Here is a 7500-nt window from a genome sequence, read left to right as displayed (position 1 = left end):
TCTCCATTCCTGCTCTGATGTATGTCTCTTCATTCACACCACTTCCTCTAAAGCTGTCTGTCTGTTTTGTCTGTGTGTCTGCCTGCTTGTCTGTCTGTCTGTCTGTTTGTCTGTCTGCTTATCTGTCTTTCTGTATGCCTGCTTATCTGTATGTCTGTCTGTATCCTTATCTGTCTGTCTGTCTGTCTATCTTTCCATCTTTCTGCCTGTTTGTGTCTGTCTACAAGTCTCTGTCTTGGCGTCTGTCTTTGTGTCTATCGATCCCACTTACTGACGCACACACACACACACACACACACACACACACACACACACACACACACACACACACACACACACACACACACACACACACACACACACACACACACACACACGTAGGAATCAAGTGGTCTCACGAACAATGGACGTAAAAAGGATCGAAACATAAAACGCACAAATATTACGAAAGAACAAACTTTTGGGAATATTAATTGCCCTGAAATGATGACGCCAGATGATGAGCTTAAAAACATTACGGACATGTATTTTCATTTTAAGATCTAAAATAAGAGAAATGGAATGTATGTTTCAAATTATTGCACACGCCAAAAAATAAAATAAAATAAAATAAAAAAATCCACAGAACAAAACTACATGACAATACAGCGAAATGATGTGAAAAGAACACAAGACAGCGAGAAATGATTATGAGAACACGTAGGGAGGAGGATATTAAATTCGACATTAATATTCTGTATTGCATAGTGATGAAATTTTCAGTAGCGTTGTGAATAGCACAGTGAGGATGAAGGTTGTGTTGGGTGGCGGCAGATGTAGGGATGCTGGAGAAGCGCGAGATAAATAGTGGCACCTGTCAGTCGCCATTCTGAGGAGTTGCTATGGGAACCGAGACAAGAGATCAGATCCACAACATGATGAAAATACAAGTTGATGTAAGACAGATCACTATCAATGTCTATGGCTCCACTCCATGACGAAGGCCTGTCACAACCTCCGGCATACTCGGTCGGTAGGCTGCTGGTTCCCTGTTCAGAAATGGTTTACTCTCTCACCACGATTACTTTCAGAAGCCGCAGAGAAAATTTTCCGGGTTCTCAAGAGTATCTCCAATCAATAATGATGAAATATTGTTAATCTGTCACTAAAACCGTTGTGTGATCTCAACTAGAGCCTTTTTAAAAGTAGTAGAGGTGTGGTGTAGAAGCTTTTTTTTTCAGAATACGGGACCTGCTTCGTTTCAGACAGCCCAGCAAATCCCTATCTAGTTCCTTCTCTCCTTCATCCTTTTCCACCATTCCTAAATCGCCACTATTTTGTTATACGTGTCCATCTATTTTCTGATGGGCGCAATGCGTGTCTTATTTACATTTTTTTTTTTTTTCGTTTAATCGCAGTAAGGATGTCTTCAACTCGTGACCAAACTGTTACAAGAGATTGGGAAGAGAACAGGACCACATAATGATGCAGGATGGACTATCAGGAGAAGAGGGGAATCTACAGTCCATAACATCAAGACTCAATGAAAGAAAATATTGCATCGTGAGTATGAATGGAGTTAAATTAGAATGGCACAGTAATAAAAATAATAACAAATTAATAGATAAATAACAGTAATAAGTAAAGTTCCCCAGTTGCGTGCTTGGCATTGGAGCGCAGGAGTGTTATGGCAGAGGGATGGAGTAATTACATCAATCATGCTCGCACACCTTGCTGCTTATTCACCAACTTGCAAAACAATGACTGGGGCAGGATATTACTGAATGGTTTGCTTAAATTATCCGATTGTAGTGTGTGTGTGTGTGTGGGTGTGTGTGTGTGTGTGTGTGTGTGTGTGTGTAAGTGTGTGTACGGGTTCACGCATCTTGTTAACATCACAATGAAAACAACTCTCTCTCTCTCTCTCTCTCTCTCTCTCTCTCTCTCTCTCTCTCTCTCTCTCTCTCTCTCTCTCTCTCTCTCAACAGCTTACCGCACGCTTCAGAACACTAACAGTATTTGGAGATAAAAACAATGATGAAATATTAACAGGAACCTTAACCAAGTTACGCTCCACGCAGATACTTAACCCATATGTTAAGAATTGCAATACTGCTCCTGGAATATTAGGAGAGAGAGAGAGAGAGAGAGAGAGAGAGAGAGAGAGAGAGAGAGAGAGAGAGAGAGAGAGAGAGAGAGAGAGAGAGAGAGAGAGAGAGAATAGCTCGGTTGCTCAAAAAATTCACCGGTGCATTAGGCTGACAAAATAACGATATTGCAGTCAATCTCGGCACGTGTCCATTTTTCACTTTTTTTTATTGCAAACTGATATCATGAGTACTTTGCCTACACACACACACACACACACACACACACACACACACACACACACACACAGTACATACTCATATATTTCCTTACTGAGCATCAGCATTAGTTTAAAAAGGCGTTACTGTAATGACTACGCCCAAAGAGGTGATGGTAACCTACATGTCCTGACACACAACAAAGACAAGCAACACATTCTATCCCCCAGTAAACAACACATAGGAATCCAGCAGAACCCAGTAAACTCGACTATATCCTTCTTCAGACTACACGCATCTCTTCGGGAATCGCCTGCATGTTATCGCGAAGTTCAGGTATGCAGTGAGGTAGCTGTGACTTATAACGTTCAACAAGCTGACAGATTTACACAGCGAAATGAGAATATTATGGAGATGAGATATATGCATTGCTTCACCGAAAGAATTAACCGAAAATAATCAAGTTCCCATTCTTCTCATCTTATTTACCAAAGCATCACCGTCTTAACTCATTCATCCATTCAATATGCAGAACATGGAATGACAAAACTTTAGTGATTCTTTCAGCTGTTAAAATCTTAAAATCTTCTTTTTTTTTTTTTTTTTTCTTTCAGCTTCTACTTTTACCTTGTTAGGAAGGGGGTATTAATAATTTATAACCTTTTTTCATTATCCTTTTCCAGTCTATGAACCAACTCCTCTCCTTTAACTGTCTGTTTTCAGCCTCTCTCTCTTCACCGTAAGATTGCATCTCTTGTTTTTTTTTTTTTTTTACCGTCGTTACTTTCACGCTAACTGCACTTCTGATCTTATTAACTGCATGCCTCCCCGTCCTCAACCTTACAGCACACGCCTTTCTACCTTCTTTTCATCCCTACTATATCCATCTCCCTAATGCAAGAGTTAGGTAGTATTCTCAATCTTTCATCCACTAACTGGTAAAGTATGGAAGTTCCTGCATGTTTCTGTACTTCCCCGTACATATGTCTTAAAGGACTTTCAAGAGGGAGGCTTCAAGATATTTCTCCATGTAATTTAGGATCTGCTTATGGACTGTCCTCTTTAGGGACTAGTACCTTCAAAGGGACATTTTTCTTCCCATTTCGTGTTGCCCTTGGCCAGAGCCCCTGTTACAACACATAAAGTAAAAATACAGGTTAAAGTCAGATTCTCTCATGATTAAACACAGGTAATATTCGCACCCATAACCATAAAGTATTACGCATATTGGTGGTGTATAGCAAGGCATGAAATACGTCAGCAGCCTCAGCTTGGCATGCACCACCATACAATTTACGCTCCAAAATTGCCTCGAACGTTACGCGTTGAAAGCATATATTTATTAAAAGCCAGAATCTATACCACTTACGTAATTGGATCTGTTGGCATATCATCTTGAATCTCCCATTGATTTTTACGGGAGCTAGCCACTTAGTACTGGGGTGGATGGTACTCAAGTTATACAGGCCTCAGGTCAGATGATCCTCAAGACAGATCGGCCTGAGTGCAAACAAGCCTCAGGACGTTTGGTACTCGAGACACTTGGTACCCAAACCACTTGATCCCCAAAATGTCTCTAGACTCAGACGTCTGACCCTCAGTCTCCGTGAAGGCAGCACGTGGATCATCACACACTTATATGATGTTCACCAACCCATCCATCTACTTATTCAACCACATCCCCCCATCCACTCAACCATCCCTAATCCACTTACTCACCCATCATTCCAACCACTGATTCCCATTGATCTATCCATTCATCCACCCGTCCACTCACCCACTTACCATCTATCCACCCACCGACACACCCACTCATACATCCACCCATCCACCCACCCATTTATCCACACAACCATTCACTATCCACCCACTGTTCCATCTACCCACACATCTTCCTACAACCCTTTCACCCATCCATCCATCCATCTACCCAATCAACCACTCACTCACCCTTTCATCCACATACCAACCCATCCACCCATCTATTTATTCACAATTCAGTGCATCTACCATCCGACACATCCCTTCATGCACACACCCATTGATTTAACCATCCATTTACTCACTCATCTACCCATCCAGCAAAATATCCATCCACACACCAATTCACACACCCATCATCCACGCATCCAACCACCCACTCACCCTTCCACCTACCCATTCACTCAGCCATCCATATATCCATCTATTTATCCATCTCCGAATCAATCCTCTCATCTCCCTACCTACCCCTACCTACCTCTATCCTCCCTTGCGTACACCCGCCAACTCGCACATCCATCCTTCATCCATTAATCCATGGATAGATGGGTGGATGGATTAGTGGATGGCTGCGATTGTGAATGGGTAGCTCAGTGTGCAGTGGATGGTGAGTGTGGGTGGATGGGTGGGTGGGTTAGTGATTACGAGGTGGATGGATGGATGGGTGGGAAGGCCTGTAGATAGTGTGCGGTGGGTGGATAGGTGGATGGTTGAGTAGTTGAATGGATGGGTGGATGTGTTAGTAAACGTTATATTGGTGTATGCGAATCCACACTGTAGTTCAGACGTCTTAGTCAAGAGCGAGTTTGGGGGCCAAGTGGTTCGGGTACCAAGTGTCTCGAGTACCAAACGTCCTGAAGGCTGTTTGCACTCAGGCTGGTCTGTCTTGAGGATCATCTGACCTGAGAGCTGTATGACCTTAGTAAACCATCCGTTCCAGTACTCTCATAAGTGACTGTGAACCATTATTATGGCTGCCAAGCATTTATCACTGTAAAACTCTCTCTCTCTCTCTCTCTCTCTCTCTCTCTCTCTCTCTCTCTCTCTCTCTCTCTCTCTCTCTCTCTGAAACACCAATTGTTGTAAGTGTACATTATTTGCAGCTATTGAATTTTGTTGTCTTGGTTGTTCCAGCATTTCTACTTTAACTCCACGTAACTTCAATATCACTTAATGTGTGTGTGTGTGTGTGTGTGTGTGTGTGTGTGTGTGTGTGTGTGTGTGTGTGTGTGTAAAAAGGAGAAGGGGAAAGACACAAAGTTAAGTGAAGACGAGTTGGATTATGCACAAGTTAGGCCTGGAGGCGTAGGTTAAGGGTCACATTCGGATGAGTTAGTGCGTGGCGCGCCTGAGGGGTTAGCAGTGGTCAGCCTTGCCGGGGCGTGTGGTTACTTGCGGCGCGTGGCTTACTTAGGCTTATACTGCCCATTATGAAGACAATGCAGGACGTTGATGTGTAACTTTAACTCTGGAATGGAGGTGACGTGCGGTGTGTGTGTGTGTGTGTGTGTGTGTGTGTGTTTAGGTGCTTGTATGAGTCTAAGTACGTACTATTATTAACTCGTAGGTTAAGAATGCACTGTAGCTAATATAACAATACATTCAGAAACATGGTAACTGTACTATTAAACGACTAACGAGAGCGGAAATGTTTCGCTGCATTACATTTTTCTCCCGTTATCATCATTAAAGGGAAAAGACGAACTTCGAGCGAGTGACCGCGTGTGTTTTCCCGGCGCGTCTCCCGGTGTGGTGCTTGGCCGGCGCGGTGCATCATTCACGCCGCCATAAAGCAGACCTGCCGCCCCCCTCATTGCGATATCTAAAATGAATGCCGCCGTTCAGTTACTCGCGACGCTCCCCTTTACGTCCCTTTATCTCCCCTCCCTCCTTCCCCTCCCCTTCCTTCCCTCCCCATCCTCGTCCCTCACCTCCCCCCACCTAAATCGCTAGGAAACTGCTGAAGTGTCGGTAGGTAGCACTGAATATCTCTTTGTTATATACTTTACTACCGCCAAATGTCACCAAGATTACGCTTCATCTTCTCTTTGTATCAGTGAATCCTTCGTAGTCATTAGTTCCACATTACACAGAGCGGTGGATGCAGCTTGGATTGAGACACCAGATCCAGAATACCCCGATGGCTGAACCGTATCACATGAAGCCTTAATGAGAGAAGAGCTGGAAGATTGTATGGCCATTCCGTTCTTTTCATCTCTTCCCTGTCCTTAAACTTCCCCTCACCATACACGCCCTTCACTTCATCTTCGTTCGCGTCATCCATCCACCCTGCTGTCCACACTTCGTCCTACGCCTCCCAGTTTGTACCTTCCCTTCTCTCTATGTCCACACACACGCCCTGTCAGGTCTATCATGTCCCTTTCCCTTTCCTGTCCTTCGTCACTGCCTCGGGCGCCACGGCTGTCCTGGCTGACGGCACAAAAGAGCTAAAAATAAGATTGAAAAAATGAAGACTGCATTAAAATCTAGGCATTTATGCTTTCTCCGTAGGTCTGTTCGGAAAAAAAAGGTAAGTAATGTGGATTATATTATTTTATTATGGGACGGTGGTGGTGGTGGTGGTGGTGGTGGTGGTGGTGACTATGAATGTTGTTCTGTCGTGTATCGTATACCTGTAATCGTGGCATGTGAATGAGTAAGCTTTGAAGCAATGGAATATCGAAGACAACAACGCAGTCTCAGTATCAGTAAAAGCAGCAGTAGTAGTAGGAGTGGCAGCTGCGGTAACAGAGGGTGGACAGCTGAGTGTCACTGAAGAAGAAGAGAGAGAATATTTGTCTGGAGGGTTGCGTCGAGTAGATAAGGGAACTGAGTTTTTGAGGCACTGAAGAACGCTAGGTTTGTTCTGCCCTATTCGGGAATTAAAGAATGATAAAAAAATTAATCGTTTTGTGGCTTTTCTACGACAACTACTATTTCTACTACTACTACTATACTACTACTACTATTACTACTACTACTAACACTACCACTACTACTGTCACTACCACCACCAGCACTATTAAACCTTTCCCTTCGTCAACATGCCCGCTAAATAAACAAAACATTCCCCCGGTCCATATTTTTAGTAAACTGAGGCCGCGTCACTTCATAGCGCTGGTGGCGACGGATGGTGATGACGAGTGATGAGTAGCTATGGTAGTGATGGGTGGTGAAGAGGCGTCTGCGTGATGTGCGGTGATAGGGTGATCAGTGGAAAAGTGGTGGTGGTGGTGATGGTGACGGATGGGTGTCATGATGGTGATGGCTGGCAGTGAAAGGTGATGAGTGCCTGCGTTGACGTGAGTGATAACGAAAGTAATGGATGGTGATGAAGGTGAGTGGTGATGAGGGTTGGTCATATAGGGTTGATGGATGATGACACAGTGACGGATGATGGTGAAATAGAAGAGGGGTGAGAGAAAATGATGAGTTAATTGTAATGTGGTGATGT

Source organism: Scylla paramamosain, chromosome 7, assembly GCF_035594125.1.
Source record: "Scylla paramamosain isolate STU-SP2022 chromosome 7, ASM3559412v1, whole genome shotgun sequence".
NCBI lineage: Eukaryota > Metazoa > Arthropoda > Malacostraca > Decapoda > Portunidae > Scylla > Scylla paramamosain.
This window is presented reverse-complemented; position numbering follows the sequence as displayed.